At 43.6% G+C, this 18,174-nt stretch overlaps 1 long non-coding RNA gene across 1 annotated transcript; it reads left to right on the top strand.

Moving 5' to 3' along the window:
- The first annotated feature begins 259 nt into the window (after positions 1-259).
- Positions 260-16,624, top strand: LOC135385225 (uncharacterized). The gene is made up of 3 exons (XR_010420360.1): positions 260-412; positions 14,948-15,067; positions 15,170-16,624. It is a non-coding gene; the product is annotated as an uncharacterized LOC135385225 (long non-coding RNA).
- Positions 16,625-18,174: the final 1,550 nt, after the last annotated feature.

The raw sequence follows: 18,174 nt of genomic DNA, 5'->3' as shown, positions 1-18,174 counted from the left end.
TCTGCAAAACAAACTTCTCAGACGTGTTTGATACCTTGTTCGTGCACGTTTTTCTTATCGTCCTTTTAGTTCGACAGCTTTTCCGCTATGCATCTATGCCACCAGTTATCTTGCTTTTTCAACCATTCTTTCAGTATCTTATCATTTGTTTGGATTTCTTCTTTTCTGTCTTCAAAGGGAGAGGAGTGCTGCCCCGTTTCGCTCCCCGCCAATAAGTTAACCTTCGCGCCGGGGGTTTGTAGGTAAAGGTCACGTGGATAGTGCTTGGGTTCGTTGTGTAGGTAGCAGTTACATGAATCGTTTCGCGGTTTAGTGTTGTGGTCGTCGCATGTGGCGGTCGTCACCGCTTCTGTAATTTTTGTACTTGATGGGGAGCTCCACAATCGAGATATGCTTCCGGAGTCCCGTGCAGGTATGTAGACCATTTTGCTGTACGGACCAGAAAGCCTCGTGCGAGTCGCCGGTGTTTGATATCGGCGGCGCCCGACCAGATACTTTTGGTTCAATCTGTTGTGATTGTTGATACTTGTTGTGACGACGTGAACGTTTCCTACAGAAGTGGAGGCTCACGAAGGCGACTTCTGTGTTAATAATATGCTTGTGCATACTCAACAAGTTGTGACTACTATTTGCGGTACGCAATGCTTGAGTAAAAAAAATTCAGCTGCAATCCTAAATACAAACTAAGAGGCTACGTATATTAACAACAACACTTTTATGATGATTGGGGAGTTCCTTCGCCAATGGCTATGCTCTACCCCAGCGGTAATGTGGTGAAATGGAGGCTACATACTTATGTTGATTTGCACGCACTACCGGAAAATGTTTTTTTTTATTCAGTGTTAGCGCCGCCAAGCAACTGTGGTTATGAGTGGCGTGCAGACGTAGGGGTGGAGGGGTTCGAACCCGTGTCACCTCCCAGTCTCCGCATGGAAAGCGATCATCCTAACCTCTATGCCACGGGAGCTGGTACCGGAAAATGTGTAGGGCAGGATATTTTTGAGGAATTTTTGGAAGCGATGCCGATCTGCTGCAAAGTATAGATGTGTACCGAAGTGGAATGACTAATCGAGCACTCCAGGGAAACGGGAGAGAGACAGAGAAATAATGTCGGAAAGAAGAACCCTTTTACGTCTATTCTAGCGAATGTAGGGTGGTAAAACACGTGTGTAAACATTGCGTGATACACACTAGGTTTTCATTATCATGGCTGTTTAACTTAAAGGTACTGTAAAGCAGCACTCATCAAATGCCATTTAGTGTGGCTATTCGATAGTCCAAGCCACTAGGACAAAAACTGCGCAAGTTTCATTCCAATCGACGGTGCAATTAATTAGAAAATTACAATTAAAGATTACGGGCAACACTGTACTAGGTATTCGAAATGAATCCGTACTCCTGCCACATACAGCGGCAACCACATCGGATGCGTATAACACTGGGCCCGACATAACAATCCACCATAAAATCCGCCCTTGCAATCCACGCAACGATCCACATCTGAGGATAAACGGATAAGCGAACTGAAATCAAATGCTGAGCCGTTGAAAAAAATGTGTCAGACGTTCAAGAAGCCAGACAGCGTCGGGATTTGTTTGTTCACAGAGAGAGTTTTTTCGTTCGAAAGAGACCGCGAACAGAAGGAGCGCGCAGGCGCAGCAGAGAAGTAGGGAGAGCCTCCATCGAACAGCGGCCAGCGCTGGGATTACTTCGCAAAAAGCACCGTTAACATGGGTTTCAGAATGCATAGGTAAACAGGGAAACTAATACTATGGTTACTAAAATAAGTTCCGATATAATGGTGTGTAATACCAATTTTCAGTGTTGCCCACTGTACAGGGGGTTGTTTGACACCAGGCGACGCACCGCTCCACTACGCCGCATTTTTCATGGCAAATTAAAAATATTTATAGCGCGTTGTCGGTCGTATGGTTCCGCATATGGTACTTAGAAGCAACAAACTCTCGAGTCACATCACCGGCATATCATGCTTGTCTACTGCTGTACAGTACCTTTAAGGTATATATAATTTTCAACTGGCTTGTTCCTGCCGTTTTCATGCAAAATACTGTTAACGGAAGGTCTTCAGAATGAGTACCGCCGATATTTCGAACACAGACTGTTCTTATTGTTGTAGCATAGCAATGCTGCAGTGGCAACCATTGGCATTGTATTTAAAGGGATTACGCATGATGTGTCAAAGCACACCTCATGGGTATTGACCCGTCGTCCTTTTGGTTAACCCGTCGTGCTTGCTTTTGAGAATAGCAAGCGTACACTATGGTTAACCTTTCCCTTTTGCTTGTTCTGTCAGCATTAACCCCCCGTCGTCTTGAGGCTCTTCCTTTAGCTTTTCCGTAACCAGTTCGCTGCATTTCTACCCTTCTACAAAAATGAATTTTGGTTCGCCGTGTCCGGAACTATCCCCACGAGATTAGCTACAATGAGATGATGAGATTAGTTACAGGTGCGGTACAGGTAGACAAATACGGGATAGGAGGCTTCGTGGAGAAAACGATAGGTAAGCAAACTCGAGTACAAGCGATCTGCATTTCATAGAAAGCGACCAAGATCGTGGGCTAATTGCAGTAACCGAGAGGATGAATACCATCTGACGAGAAAATATCCTTAGCACCTCTAGAATTTATTGCGATTTCTGTACACTAGAGCACTGCACGGTCTCGGGCTTACCCGAAAACACGTGCCCGGCCATGCGGGGCCGGGTAATGCACTCTTTTGTGGGCCTGGGCATGGCTTGGGTTTAACCATTATGGGCCGGGTTCAGGCCCGTACATTGCCGGGCCTAGGTCGGACTCGAGGCTGTGTTACCCCTTTCTTAGTTAGCCACGGTCAAATTTTACAGCCTGATACAGTGGGACGGGCTGGGTATCCCATAAAGTTATCGGGCCGGGATTGGGACGAACACGGGCTAGGTATGCAGCCATCGGGCCGGGCCCGGGTGAGTAAATCAAAGCAAGGCTGGGCTCGGGGTCTGGGTCTAAAAATACGGCCGGTGCGGTGCTCTAGTGTACACACGATCAGTGTTACTTTTTATGGGCATAATTCTGCATTAAAAGTAACGGCAGAAATCGGCGCGCAGATGGTCGTTGAAATGCGAGAGCATTCATGAGCTCATCGCGGGCACATTTTGATGTCAAGGTTTTCGTTACTGTAATGAACTCATAAATGGTGCAGCATTTCAACGACAGCTTCTGCGGCAGCGATTTCTGCAGAAATTTTGTTGTGCGTACATTAGACGCCGTTTCGGTTGCGGCATCTGAAGGAGATCCTTCTCTCGAGGCGATTTTATAATAGCCGCGATTGAGCATATACAGGGTGTCCCAGCTAAATGTGACCATATTTTAAAAAAATATACCAATACTTTTTCCGAGATGAAATCAATTGCAATATAGCGTATGCTGAAGGGCACTCCCTAGGAGGGCATTAGCAGAGTCCTAAGGCAATGTCTTAATTTCAATAATTAACTTTTTAATTATAAAAGCTACGAAGTTGCTCCAATGAGAACATCTGATCTCTTCGGTCACGATATACCAAAGCCGTTTTCAGAACAAAAATCCGTTCGATAGATCGTCCGCAAAAAATTCGTGAAGGAATGGCATTTTTTTCTTTATTTTGTTCATTGCGCATCTTCGAAGAAGCGGCTTTCCTTCACCCCCAGTGTGAGAGAGTGAAAGAGCACAGTGCCACCTCATGCGTCGAAGATTAGTTTTAACTTGCGGAAACAAAGCAAACACAAATCTATCGGGTGACTCTATCGCAACTGCCCTTCTCTTGGGCTCCACTTTCTGTTTCCTTTAATCTTTTTCCAGGACGCAAGAGGCGATAGTGTGCTCTTTCATCCTCTCGTGTTGAGGGCGAAGGAAAGGCGCTTCTCTAGAGATGCGCAATGAATAAAATAAAGAAAAAATGCCATTCCTTCACGAATTTTTTGCGGACGATCTATCGAACGGATTTTTGTTCTGAAAACGGCTTTGGTATCTGGTGACCGAAGAGCATAAGCTTCCTAGGCAGCTTGAGAGACTGCACATGTGGGAGGGTCTCGCATGAAACCGCATCTATCCATATCCAATGAATGTCGTAAATGGTAATGTGCAATTGCTTAATTAGTTAACTACCAAAATGCGTAATTATATTGCCAGTCAACTACAACTTATTAATGAAATAGTTATTCAAGTAATCAATTGAGCATTTGCTTACATAATTAATTTGTTCAGTAATTACTTGCTCGTTAATTACCCTCTTGACTTTGTGAGCCAGTTACTAATCAAACATTAAACTGACTGTCTGAATAATTAATAATTAACTGCTAATGAACCAATGGATAGATCGATGCCCATGGATATCGCCGAAGTATGTGTAGGATTTACTCAAACGTACTACCGTGTTATGTGGTTACATACCCCGTCTCCCCTAATCTCCATAGGCTTAGCTCATTCTGGTAATTAACTGGGTGATTAAGTAGGCAATTAGCTAGATAGGTAATTACTAATTAGTCATCGAAGTAGTTGCTGAAAACTGAACAAATTAGTTGTTACTTGCAAATACTTGTTGTTAATGAAAAAATGTTAACTACCTTTCTTATTATTTTTAATTATTTGTAATGAACTATGAATTAATTTTCTAACCAATTTGTCATCCAATCCACTAATCCTTTGAATCAATTTCTATTCTAATGCCGCTAAGGATCGCCCATCTCCCAGCAACCATCTCCGGTGGCGCAGTGGTAACGCGTGCGCTTGGAGACTGGGAGGTCCGCGGTTCGAATCCGGCTGTGCCGTCTGGGGTTTTTCTTGGGTTTCCCTCAGATGTGTAATAGGCGTATGCCGGCACAGTTCCCCTGAAGTCGGCCCATGGACGCAGCTATCCTCCCCCCGAGCGGATTCCGCTCGGTCTTCCACTTCGCCCTTTCCTCTCCTCCTCTTCACAACCTTTCCCTTCCCGAGAAACATGCCGCCTAATCAGGCAGGCAGACCTCTCGGGTTTCCTCCCAACGACACTCCTCCTCCTCCTCTCCCAGCAAAGGAAAAAGCGCTTTTTGTCTCCAGGTTCGACGCAAGTACTACTGTCGACGAATTCTCCAACTCAGTGAGTGATGTTCTGCAGAGTTCGCCATTCCGCTGCATTAAGCTGCAAACTCGTCGGGATTCATATTGTTCATTTTGCATAGTAACAGACAGTGCTAAGTTTCACCTCATTAACAATCAAGAAGTGTGGCGGATGTTTGTTCCGCCCATTTCGCCGTAAAATTCCTGACACCGAAAATCTAGTCACTGTCGCTGCTGACAATCGTAGTGAGCAAAACGCATGACAGGAGACAACTTTTTACCGACCTTGAAGTTTGTAAAGAAAGCGTGTGGGTTGAAATCTGTACAAGAGATAAACCAAATCTGATAGTAGGTTGTTGCTACTTTGCACCAAATGTAAATAGCCATGATTTTGTCTGTCAACTGGAGGATCTGAGCAAATGCCGAGACACCTTTAAATATCGTGTGTTGCGCCTCGGGGATTTTAACGTCCCCAACATTGACTGAACTGCTCCACGTCGTGTCTCACTTTCTGACGATACATCTGCGTCCAAGGCGGACTCTGTTCTTTTCCTGATGTCTTTCCTGTCTTTAAGAGAGTTCAATACATTCCAAAATGATGCAGGACACGTATTAGATCTGGCCCTCACAAACTGCGACGTGGAAAGTATCGGAATTGTCAGAGAACCTTTGGTCAGAGAGGACGTGTGGCATGTTCCTTTTTTGTTATCCTTGTGCCTTACGTCAACGCCGTGCAATAGATTTGACAAAATCAGTACAAGTTCGCCAAGGGCAATTACCTTGGCATGTATCGATATTTTGAATGTTTGGACTGGTCTCCACTTCTTGACGCATTGCTGTCGAATTGTTCACCTCTGCTGTTAAAAAAGGTATTGATGTCTATGTCCCTAGGAGTTGTGGGAGGAAACAAAATTATCCCTTTTGGTTTTCTGTCAAACTTCGGCGTGCGCTACGTAAAAAACTGAAGTTCCATCGTCGTTTCAGAGCATTACGAGATGTTGATTCGTACTCAATATACAGCACACATAGAAAACAAGCGAAGGCTTATATCGTCGTGATAAAATGCGTTACCTTGATTCTTTTCAAAATAACTTAGATCGTAAACCGCGAGAGTTTTGGCGCTATACGAAGGAACCATGTTCCAACCGCGAAAGTATCACACATGTGAATGATCCTTCGGGAAATAGGAGGGGTTTGCCTCCTGACATTTCCAACGCTTTTGCAGATCATTTTTCTTCGGTTTGCGCCTCACAAGAGGCAAATTACCCATGCACACCTATTTCAATAACTGATGATTACCTTCATGTACCTTTCATTGATTCATCTGAAGTGCTGACTGCAATCCAGATGCTTAAGTCGAAAATGTCCTTAGCCTTCGACAGTATACCTTCTTTCATTATCAAGGGCTGTGCTGTGCTTTTTGTGGTTCCCCTGACACATGTCTTTGACTTATCGTTTCGACATGCCGATTCCCTAAACTTTGGAAGAATGCCATTGTTATTCCCGTATATAAGTCTGGGAACAAATGTGATGTTAAAAACTACCATCCAGTATCACTGTTATCTGCATTTGCCAAGGTTTTCGAAATCACTCTGTGCAACCGCCTCACGCATTATTTTAAACGCAAAATTGTACCGCATCAGCATGGTTTTATCAGAGCAGACATGTACAAGATACTGAAAAATGTATTTAAGATAAGATAATAAATACTGACGTTAGAATGTAATTAAGATAGAGTATAAATACATGAAAATTAAAGTAATTAAGATAGAGTACGAAATTCTTCAAACAGTATTTGAAATACAATTAAGATACTATTTATCCTTGAACGCAAAAGTCACCAGTCACTGGTCAACGTGGCAAGTCGACGCTATGTGACATGAATCACCTAAACCCCGCGTACTACGCAAGCCGTCCCTGTGTGATAGAAGTCATCTAAACACAAGTCCCGAAAAGATGACAGAGATACAACATAACTCCACTAAGTATGTTTGACCCAGAACAAAGCAAACTTCTAGCAGGTCCCTGCTCGGCGAGGTCAGAATTCGGCGTTACCGCGTCAGGGCACACATAATAGAACCCTCACTCGCCAAGGATTAGTAGACACGGCAAGATCTCTAAATAGAGACTTCCAAGAAGGGCCAATGTCCGGGTCAAGTCCGAGGGACTCAGGCAATTTCCACTGAACAAGCAAGATAATTCAAAGACGAGACACAGAAAGGTTGAGAGGGAGATTCAAAATATGTAATTAGAGTATTGAGTAGAAAACACCATAAAATGTATTTTAAATAGAGTACAAATACACAAAACAAAAAGTATTGAGTAGAGTACCAAAATACCGCAAATTGTATTTTAAATACAATACTCTAAATACGTACAAGTCTGTATCAGAGGCAGGTCAACTGAATCTAACTTGGTTTGCTTTTTGAATTATGTATGTCCCGTATTTGAGGAAGGCGGTCAGGTTGACTGTGTCTATTCTGATTGTTCAAAGGCTTTCGATCTAGTTTTGCACCATGCCCTTGTGTCAAAGTTAAATTGTTATGGTGTTAGTGATCCTCTCTGTTCATTTTTCTTACACGATCTTACACATAGAAAGAACTTCGTACTTCGTACGTGTGTCTGGCTGTTTGTCGCAACCATATTACGCTGTGCATGGGGTTCCCCAGGGCTCAATACTTGGGCCTCTTTTGTTTAACGTATTTATTAACGACTTATGTTGCAACTTAAATTTTGTGAAGATACTGCTCTGCACTGATGATATTAAGCTTTACATGCCTCTAACTTCGATAAATGATTGCCTTATTCTTCAAAGTGAAATTAAGAAGGTAAAATTACGGTGTGGACAAAACGGAGTAATTTTAAACGCATCGAAAACATGTGCAATGTCTTTTACCAGGAAACGTTCTTCCGTTGATTTCTCGTATATGGTGGGGCATACCCCTTTGAAGAGATCACTTGTAACTCGCGACCTCGGTGTTTTCGTAGACAATAAGTTGAAATTTGTAGAACATGTTAGCTATATTATTAGTACATCTTACTCTGTGCTGGGATTCATTTCAAGGGGCACTCGTGGATTCAGCGATCCTGATTCTCATCAGATTATAGCGTTCTTTAGTCTTGACAAAGCTAGAGTACCGCTCTGTTGTATGGAATTGTATTGGAAATGTTTTGGCATCGACCATAGAAAATGTACAACGCCGATTTATCAGAATTTGCTTTGATAGATGCCTCGGAAGACGATATTTTTATGAGTGTAACGGAATACTGAGTCATTGTAATTTAGAAACTTTGGTTGCGAGACGCAAAAGTCGAGACATTATATTTTTGTGCAAATGCGTTCATGCCATTTTCGATAGCCAGTGTTTGATCGAATCAATTAGTTACTATGCACCAATGAGAACTTTCCGCCAATGTCGTGTTTTTAATGTTCCGAGATTTAGCTCACTGAGTCCTCTGGCCCGTGTACAGCGTCTTTATAATAATGAAATTTGTGACATTGACGTTTTTGATTGTACAATGTTTTTCTAATTCATGTTCCACTGTTCTGTACTAACCATTGTACCATATTAGAAGGCCATCGCGCTGTTTATGGACAAGATAATAAAACTATAATAATAATAATCAGTACTCAAGGACACGCAACATAGGTAGGATTCGCTTATGCATACTACCGTGTTATGCGGTTACAGCTACACCGCCTCACCAGATATCGTAGTATGGTATCCGTAGCTTTACGTCCTCCTCTATTTCACGTTTCTGCACTAAGTCACTGAGTAACGAGAGCACGGCAAGGCAAGAACGGCTGAAGCTCCTGAAGGGAATAGGTGCAAGTAACTGTCTTGCTCTTAATGGTATCCATTGTAAATGTACAATGCATGTCAACAGCCGTATTTTCTCAAAGAAAACGTTTTGTGAATGTGTATTGCTTATGTATCTTCATGTTCGATGTCAGTTTATGTCTGTAGCGCGCGGTACAAGAACCTCACATAAGAACATTCATAAGCAATAAAGGCCTGCCGTGCGACCGCAGACTTCTTTGAGGCGGGCTGCTAAGGTGACCAGCGAAAGTGCTGCACTGCTGCTAACATTAACATTGAACAGTAACGTTTAACATTCCAGCTAACATCAATTGTTGGCATCGCCGAGAAGGTTAAGGCGTCCCGCTCGGTAGTGGCCACGGTCGTGCTGAAGACTGAATGGTGGCGGGTTCGAATCTTACCACCGACTGTACTGTCTGAGGCTTTAACTGGGTTTCCCGAAGACTTTCCAGATGAATGTCTGCACAGTAAGCCCTAAAGTCTGTCCAGGACGCACGCAAACTCCACCGTCCCTCCACTCCTTCCTGCTGTCCTCTCTCCGTCCGTCCAGATCTGTACGTCACTCACAACACAGCTGCTTCGCGGCGCTAACACACAAAAGCATTAATTGTTACACTCATGCAGCTTTTTAAAATGACAGGCAAAATGCATCTAAAGCGGTGGTTGTGCGCTAATAGCATTCACTAAAGCTACGCACACGTAAACGAGCACTGCACGCAACGCTTGTGCCGGAAAAGGGGAGCGATACTGGCACTTAGCTGGCGTTCCATTATATGATCGAACGTGGTATTGTAAGCTCGTGGAGATTGCAGCCGAACAGCGTCCGAAACCGCGCAGCCAATGAATCTGCCTATTTCGCCAGCACACCAACTGTTTCGAACGCCGCCACATCGCATCATTCCGGAGCAGTCGCTGCTGCGCACGGCCGACTAGCCAGTTCTCTAGGCTGTGTTGTACGCTATTACCTGAATGGCCTTCGTACAGCTACAGTCCGTAAGTGGTTGAACGTAGTCATGCAAAACTATTGATAAATTGACTACCGATAGTGTTGAAAAACTACCGATATTTCTGCGATAATTGGCATATCAATATTAGTGTTCTTTTGTTTTCGTTTGCTAATAGCTAGATTTCGTTGGTTGTCATAGTGAAGTTTCCCTTATGATGAGGGGAAGGAGGTGATTACAACTAGGCAACAACACTTATGCACAGGAAAAACAGAAAATACAACTCGAGGATCATAATGAGCATGGCCGGCCTCTCCGACGAAGTCCAAGCGCAAGCTGCCCGCTGCCGACCTTGGGTCCGCCTTATCAAGGGTGGACGCTCGCAGCCGTCTGCCCGGAACCCTTCGTTCCCGCTGGTCGTCTGCAGCAGGGTGTCCGTCCACTTGGTCGAACGCCGTTTGGTCGAACGCCGTTTGATCGAAGGCGTTTGATCGAACGCCGCTTGGTCGAAAGCCGTTTGATCGAAAGCCGGTTGATCGACGCCGTTTGTTCGAAAGACGTTTGTTCGAAGGGAATTCAAAGCTGCATGCACTGTGTTGTTTCTGTAACTTCTCCACTTTTTCTGTAACTTTTGACTCTAGCATACGGAGCAGGCAATCAGTGTCCTCTGCTTTTTTATTTCTTCTTTCTTTTTCTTTTTTTTGCTTTTTGCAGCCGAAGAGGGGAGACCACTGGTTAGTTGCAGGCGTTTGTCATTTACCAATCAGTAGGACACATATTGAAAAAGCTGTCCCAGGTTGAGAGCAGCCGATAGTCTATCCTTGTTCTGGGCACTCTTCTTATTGCTGGCGACATATTTAAAGGGAACGGTCTGAAACGGGATAATCATATGTGCAAAGCCACTCGAAGTCTGTGGGTGCTAAGAACGAAATTTCGCCATGGTACAACGAGAGATATTAAATTAACAGCATGTAAAACCTTAGTTCGACCTTAGAGTATGCATCTGCAGCCTCGAATCACTACACATGCACGATATCCGAAGAAATAGAGGAAGTACAAAGATCTACTGCCTTATAATCTTGTCTAAGTTTCGAAGGACTTCTTCGGTTACATGTCTGTTGCAAGAACTAAATTTAGGTTCACTTGCACATAGGCGAAAAGTAAATAAACTAAAACTGCTCTTTCTCCTATACAGTGGTCAGTTGATTACAAACAATAATCCACTGTTAAAATTTGTTCACATTCGACGGGAATAAACATCAAAAATTTCATTTACTTATTTTTTAGTTCATTTGCCAAAATGTTTAATACTTGACGTCTATTATTATTTCACAAAGGGTTGGGGATTAACAAGTACAGCATGTTTAGTCACCATGTGTCAGAGCGGAAAAACCTATTCGGTTGTCCAACGGGTTAACGGTGAACAACCCTGGCCCTTGTACTGCTTTTTGGACACTAAAAAGTGGGTTAGCATGAGGAATGTGTTTACGGGGAAGCAGATTACACAAAGTTAAATGTTCCTTACGTTAACTGCATTTAGAACTGCAGCTTTTTTTTCCTTGTCTTTTTTTGTCATTTTCGACACGCCAAGTGAACCAATTCAAAAAATCGATCAAACGACCGCTGCCGTTTCGATCAAACGGCTTTCGACCAAATGTCCTGCGTTCGATCAAACGGCTTTCGACCATACGGCGTTCGATCAAATGTCCCGGAACCCTGCAGCAGCTGTTCTTTGCCAAGGGCACAGTCCTTTTTGGGGATGGGATGCCACAAGGAATAATCCGCCGTCTAGACACCTCTTTTTCTGTCTGCAGTCGTACGGTGACATCCTGTATTGCCATGTCTCTTGGCGGCTTCCCTAATTTAACACCTTCAAATTCTTAGTCATTATTGATGCTTCCGTTCCCCGTCTTCGTTTTCGCGCTGGCACAATGATAATTAAAACAGAATAACGTGGGACATAATTTCCGTGTAGCTGTAAGGTATGAATGATGCACTGGAAGCAGCGAAAGAAGATGCTCATCATAACATTGTACACTGGTACACGTGAGACTGCAATGGCAGTCAATCCAGTGCAGAGAGTATCACGTGACCTTGCGTTGGTTTGAGCGGTATGAGAAGCTCAAGCGCAGGGATGACGCCGAAATAAATCATGTAAAAATAAAACGTTCAAAAATAAATCTCTCAAATATCAAATTTGCAAAATAAACTCTTCAATATAAATCATGAGAAAATCCACGCTGTCGAAATAAACTCCGAAAAATAAAATTTGAAGAATAAACGCTTCGAAATAAATCTTTTAACATCCATCGTCCCTGATTGGTGGACAGCCGACAGCTCTATGTCCGCCGCGGAAAATAGTACCCTCCTCGCGCTTGGGGCTAGCCAGGGCTATAACTGTGAACGAGGATTTCGGTACACCGGAAGTAGGTTGTCTGTCTGTATGTGATCCGTGACAAGTTTTGCCAACTTAGTAGGGGGTGGGGGGCTGATATCATTCGCGTGTTCTGTATTCATACGCGCATCGTCGTCATCACTTTTAAGCTGGATATTTCGAAATCCTAAGTTGTTATGTAATTGATAGCAATACAAACATGAGTAAGAAACATCATAATAGCATGTTTCGCCGAAAAGAACATCGTGTCGCCCATACGGCTATCATTGCTATGATACGGAGCATTACCTTCCTAAGCCTAACCATGATTTATTTTAACAGCGCTTATTTTGAGGACGTGTATTTTTAAACGGTTTATTTCAGAAAATGGATTTCGAAGGGTGGAATTTTAAGCGTGGATATTTTGAATGTTTTATTTTAAAAGATTTATTTCGGCGTACAGCCCAAGGGCAGCGTCGGAGAGAAAGTCCCTTCGAGTTCTATTGCAAACACTTGTAGGCATTTTCTTTTTCTATTTTGATCTGCTGCAGGATACTTTTCCGATGGGTCTTCCGACAGCCGACTATCGATAGTATACAGTCAGAGTTTTCTTACTATCTACAGTCGACATCGATAGTTTTGCACAGAGTTCGAGGTAGCTCGTTACTGTAACTAAGTTCCTGTTTTGTTAACTTCCGGCTTAACTCGTTACTTTTGCGCCGTGGTAACTTTCAGAGGAACTCGTTTCTTTTTCAGGTGACTTTGCCAAAGTAGCTTAAGCTCAGTTCCAAGTTACTTTTAATTCGCTTTTCACTCATGTCGACATATTTTCTTGATTTTCTTGCTGTCTCTCTGGTTCTTTCCTGGTATTTTATGCCACAAAACGTGATTTTCAATCAATGACAGTATTCTATTGAGCAAGTAAGAACCGCTGCCGTTGAAATGTAGCTCAACCATTGTGCGCCCACAGGGAGTAAGATCTAAAGCGTTCGAATTGTTGAACATAAACGAAAACGATCTAAGTGTGTTGGGCTCCTCCACAGGCAACTCAAGGTCGAACTCAACTGCTCACACGCGATGCACCTGTGTAGTGTTATTTTGTTTCTGAAGTAACTTGGAAGTAACTCGTTCTATTCTTAAGTAACTCCGTAACTGCGAGTTACATGTCGGGCTGAAGAACTTCGTTATTAACTTAGTTACATTTTTCACACGGTAACTGAACTTGTAACGAGTTCTTTTTGACTGGTAACTTCTCGATCTATGGTTTTGCATCACTAGTTGAACATCTCTTCTATAACATTATAATTGACCCTTGAAGCGGAACTTCAACAGAGACAGTAACTAACCTAAATTAATGTTGAGAACAGCGTTTTCGTTTTTTACTGGGGTGTCAGAAAGCTCATATGACTGTGCAAAAAGGAAAGCATTTAAAGGAGCACTGAGTTGACCCCAATTTTTGCTTTCGTTTTTCGGTGTGGAGTTCTCCAACGAATAAAATGAGTTACTGCTAAAAAACGGTGAGCACAGGTGACCTGCAGAGCGAGCGCGAGGGCCCTTTTGCGCACACTTTTGAAAAACCATTATCTTCGTGAAAATAGTACATTGCAGAACGAGAGGTCGTCGTGAAGTATATGCTACTCCCCTCACGTGACCAGTGACGTACGGCGACACAGGATGGACGAACATCCTGGATGTATAAGCGGCACGTGAGCTGCGTAAAAAAAAAAAAAAATAGAGAGCAAGGCACGGAGCGTTCTCGACGTCACGGGTGCTTTCTCCGGCCGTTCTTTCTTCTCTTTTTTTTTTTTTTGTAAATTCGATTGCACAGGTGTAACGCACCACACAGCGACAATATTTTGCACGGTGACTCATGGCAGACAGCTTGACAGACGTGACAGTATTTCAAGTATGTTAAATGTCAGCACATTGCTCCTGTGAGCCTCACTCACAGGAAATCGGTTGCTTTCTAGACGAGTGTGATTTAACCACCATATGGGAGTAACCTCGATAAAGGTTCATGACACAGTAATATCAGTGCATCCCGTGACACGTGGCAACTTGCGAATGCAGTTTTTTTTTTTTTTTACTTTTTTAATTCATTTCTGAGAGCAGTGTGAGTCCTTGCCGTAGGAAATATTACTTTCCTTTGCGGAACGATTGCGAATGACTGATTTCCCTGACCTCTGCTGACCTATCTGTGGACTGTAGCAGTGGGGCATACAGGAATACTCGCGCGTGGGGCAAAAGAAAACGTGACTCCAACTTATTCGAACATGAGAATTCAAATGTGGATGAAGACATGCCAGATAGACGCTAAGCGGGACATGTAGTGGAAGTTTACGAAGGGTTCGTCAGTGTTGCAGTTCCGGTAATTAAATTTGCAAGCCCGGTTGCGATAATTCCATATCTTTGGTGTGGCTGCCCCAGTTGTGATAGCCCAATTTCATTTTCTCGTCCTCACTTTCAATAAAAGTACAGGAGGCTCACAACAAAGCAACTTCACGTTGGTGACAATAAACGTGATGTTGCAATTGAACTTCACCTCCTTTTTTTTTTCTTTTCGGATATGATATTCGTGGAAGACGAGAACAATCAAGTTATCTATGTCCTTTACAACGCGTGGGATCCCTCTATTGCTGAAGCAGTTTTTTTAGAGCTACGATGACTAAGGTAAATTTATGAGGAAGTGTACGACATGCGTCTTCGTCTTCTTTTTTAACATGGGATGTTTCGTCTTCACAGGTCACATTCTACCCTTTAGTTGGCTGTAAGTTGCTGAATGCGCAATCAAGAGCTTCACGATGAGGACCAAATCTCCAAAGTGGCCAGAAAGTTCAGCGAACCTTTTAGGGCAAGGCTTCGGTGAGCGGAATTACACCATGGAGATCCTGTGACCGCGGAAGAACTGAGACCCGTGTTCATGAGCAATGTCATTGATGCCTGCAGTTTTGCTTGTATTTCCAGGTCCCCCTTCATAAGCCACTTCCGAGCTCTCGGACGTTCAGCGCCCGTGCCTTTAGCGTGATATATTGAGTGTATCGAGTGCTTTTATGGATGCTGTTGAACCGAAATATATGTCTCATTCTTCATTTTCTGCCTTTCAGGTACATAGTACAAAGGAAGGCGTGACCGCACAAAACAACACTTTTTGTTGACTCCATGAAGATTTTGTGTGCCAGCTTGATGCTTTGGTTCTTTTAATATATGTTCTACGTTGCGTGTACTACACTATGTTGACATCCATCGCTAAATTGCATTGTAACCCGCGTGTAGTTTCAGTTACTGTAATGTTTTACAGTATTGCCCGTGACAGTATTGTGTGTTTTGCGAAGTATTTTTACTGTGCTTTCGGGAGTCTCTTTTAATGCAATTTACAGGTCCAACCACTGTCTACGCCCTAATATGGGTATATTAGAGCCTCGCGATCACCAGAGAATGCCCGCAGTATCTTATTATCGTGTCACATGACGAGGAGTGTTGCGCAACAGACCTCTATCCGAAAAACGTCATGGTGACGTTGGCAGACAGACTGCAACCGAAACAAATCTAAAGGGGATGGCTGCGCTCCACGAATGGGAACTTGTCCCTCCCTCCTATTGAAAGAAAAGTAGGATCGACGGTCGCGTCCCCTTCAGGGACCATCGTAATCACGTTAAGACCGTGGCTTTCGGGCGCGACCTTTTTCGCTCCTCCCCCTGGCTTCCAACGCAGTTCAACTCTGCCAAATTGGTGATGCTGTCGAACACAATGACGTCATTTTTTTAGAAACCGGGGAGAGGTCTTAAACTCTTTATAGAGTCGCATGTTTGTTGCATGTAACGCGCGAGCCATTGTTAGTACGTTACTCTCAAATGCATCTAATTCGGGAAGCACGCTAAACACGTACTTTGACTACGTTCTTGCAGGCGTACCTACGAAAGTAGCTCACATCGGTCGACTTAAGTGTCGGTGGTGCTCGTACAGTTCGCGATTTGGATCAACCATGCTGAGACACGAGCGGAGACACACGGGTGAGAAGCCTTTTGAGTGTCATCTGTGCCCGAAGGCGTTTTCTCAAGCTTGCAACCTGAAGATTCACCTCCGTTCCCACACTGGAGAAAGACCCTATAGATGCCAGTTGTGCCCCAAAGCATTTGCGTGCAATCAGGTTATGAAGCGTCACATGAACAGGCACAAAAATATTGGTCCGTTTCGATGTGCACAGTGCGATAAGTCGTTCCACAGCAGACCCGGACTCTTGAAGCACAAGTCATCTTGTAGAAGGTTTAGCGGACATTTGTAGTGTGGATCGTTCAAAAACTTTGAGTGGCACAGTTATTGCATCAGTACTGGTATTTGTACTCCAATTGTGGCTGTGCACAGTCGTATCGTGACGGTCGACAAGTGTCGTTATATGTAGCAATTAAAAGTTGTAACGAAATCCAATTGTGACTCTTCGTGATACACTCTTTAGTTATCGTGCTCCTGTTATGTTCTTTGTTCGAACAATGTGTTCACTCGAAAAACATTATTGATTATTATTAGTTGCACTTGGCACAGCTTGGGACAGAAGTTCACGGAACAGCAGCGTGTCGCATTTCCCCTTGGGGGAGCGATACCCAAACTGCAAACAGGAGCGGACACATACAGGGTGTTCAAAATTAAGCTTTCACGAGCGCTACGCAAACACAGCGATGACAGGAAACCAGATGATAACTTTACGCTACTTGTGTAAGAAACAGGTGCTGCTAATTATGTAGCTCCTGTTCCTTACTCAAGGAACAGAAAAATAGCACCAGTTTTGCTTTTGTTCGCCTATTTATAAAGTGCTAGTGAAAGCTTAATTTTGAACACCCTGTATACTGAGATGATACTGATGAATGGAGTAGCCGGTCACTCTTTTCATATTCTATCTCTTCCGAATAGCTGGCAGTGGCCCGCTCCGGTGAAGACAAAAGACAGTGTCTTGTTCCGTAAGCCTTTGTCCCAACCCGTAACTTAAAAGGAAGGAAGAAACAAATGACGCGTGAGCCGTATCACACACTTTCATTGGTCCGTGTTTTGCCCGTTAAAAAGAAAACAAAAGGACACCGTACTGTCGAAAACAAAAACCCGTTCATTGAATACAGCCTTTTGCAGAATGCGGGATACATGTCCCTTGAGGATTCTAGTCACTGAAAAGGATAGCCAGCTGTAGGACTGGAACCCACATCTGCTGGATTATCGGTCCGGGGCTCTACCAGGAGCCCTGGACCGGCAGTCCAGAAGATGTGGGTTCGAGTCCTACAGCTGGCTAACCTTTTCAGTGACTTCCATCTGTCATCGTTAATTTCTTAGGCACTTGAAGCTTTGTATGTAGTTGTCCTTTCTATGTGTTCCAGTCTCAGAATACCAGTTCCCTCATGTTCAACAGTTGCTGCTTGCGTCGATCCCGTCGTGTGACTGTGTGTATGCGTGAGAAAAATGTAAGAGTGAAAGGCTCCACTCAGGTGCCTCGGTCAGGAAAATATCTCCACGGAAGAAATGCTGCTGCTGCTTCCTGTGACAATAAGTGTGGAAACGTTAGAATAGGTTGCCTACTGTTGCGTAAAAAAAGTGAAAAGAAATAACAGAGAAAAGAAAACAGTTCAATAATAAGACAAACGTCTGCCCCACAAATCGGGTCGTGTCGGATTCGTATCCAACTGATGCGTGAACAACCTTCTTATCCGACACCAGTTCCGCAAGGATTTTCGGGTAACGGTGAGGCATTAAAATGATTAGATATAAAAAACACCAGTTGGAATCGTCGTGCGCCGGTGATCATGTGTCACCAGTCAAAATAGTTGTTAATTTTAATACTTCTTTCACTTATATGATGATGTTAGGTTAACACGGGTATTGTCAAGTTGCATGCCAAGTATTTGTCAAGTGTGCTAGGTTCAAAGACCGCTATCATTAAAAACGCGAAACAGTCTCCTGTCTGAGAATGGATTTTGGTGAATGTACTC

The sequence above is a fragment of the Ornithodoros turicata genome, chromosome 2 (genome assembly GCF_037126465.1).
Source record: "Ornithodoros turicata isolate Travis chromosome 2, ASM3712646v1, whole genome shotgun sequence".
Taxonomy (NCBI): Eukaryota; Metazoa; Arthropoda; class Arachnida; order Ixodida; family Argasidae; genus Ornithodoros; species Ornithodoros turicata.
Note: the sequence above shows the minus strand (reverse complement) of the source record. Positions and strands in the feature narration are given on the sequence as shown.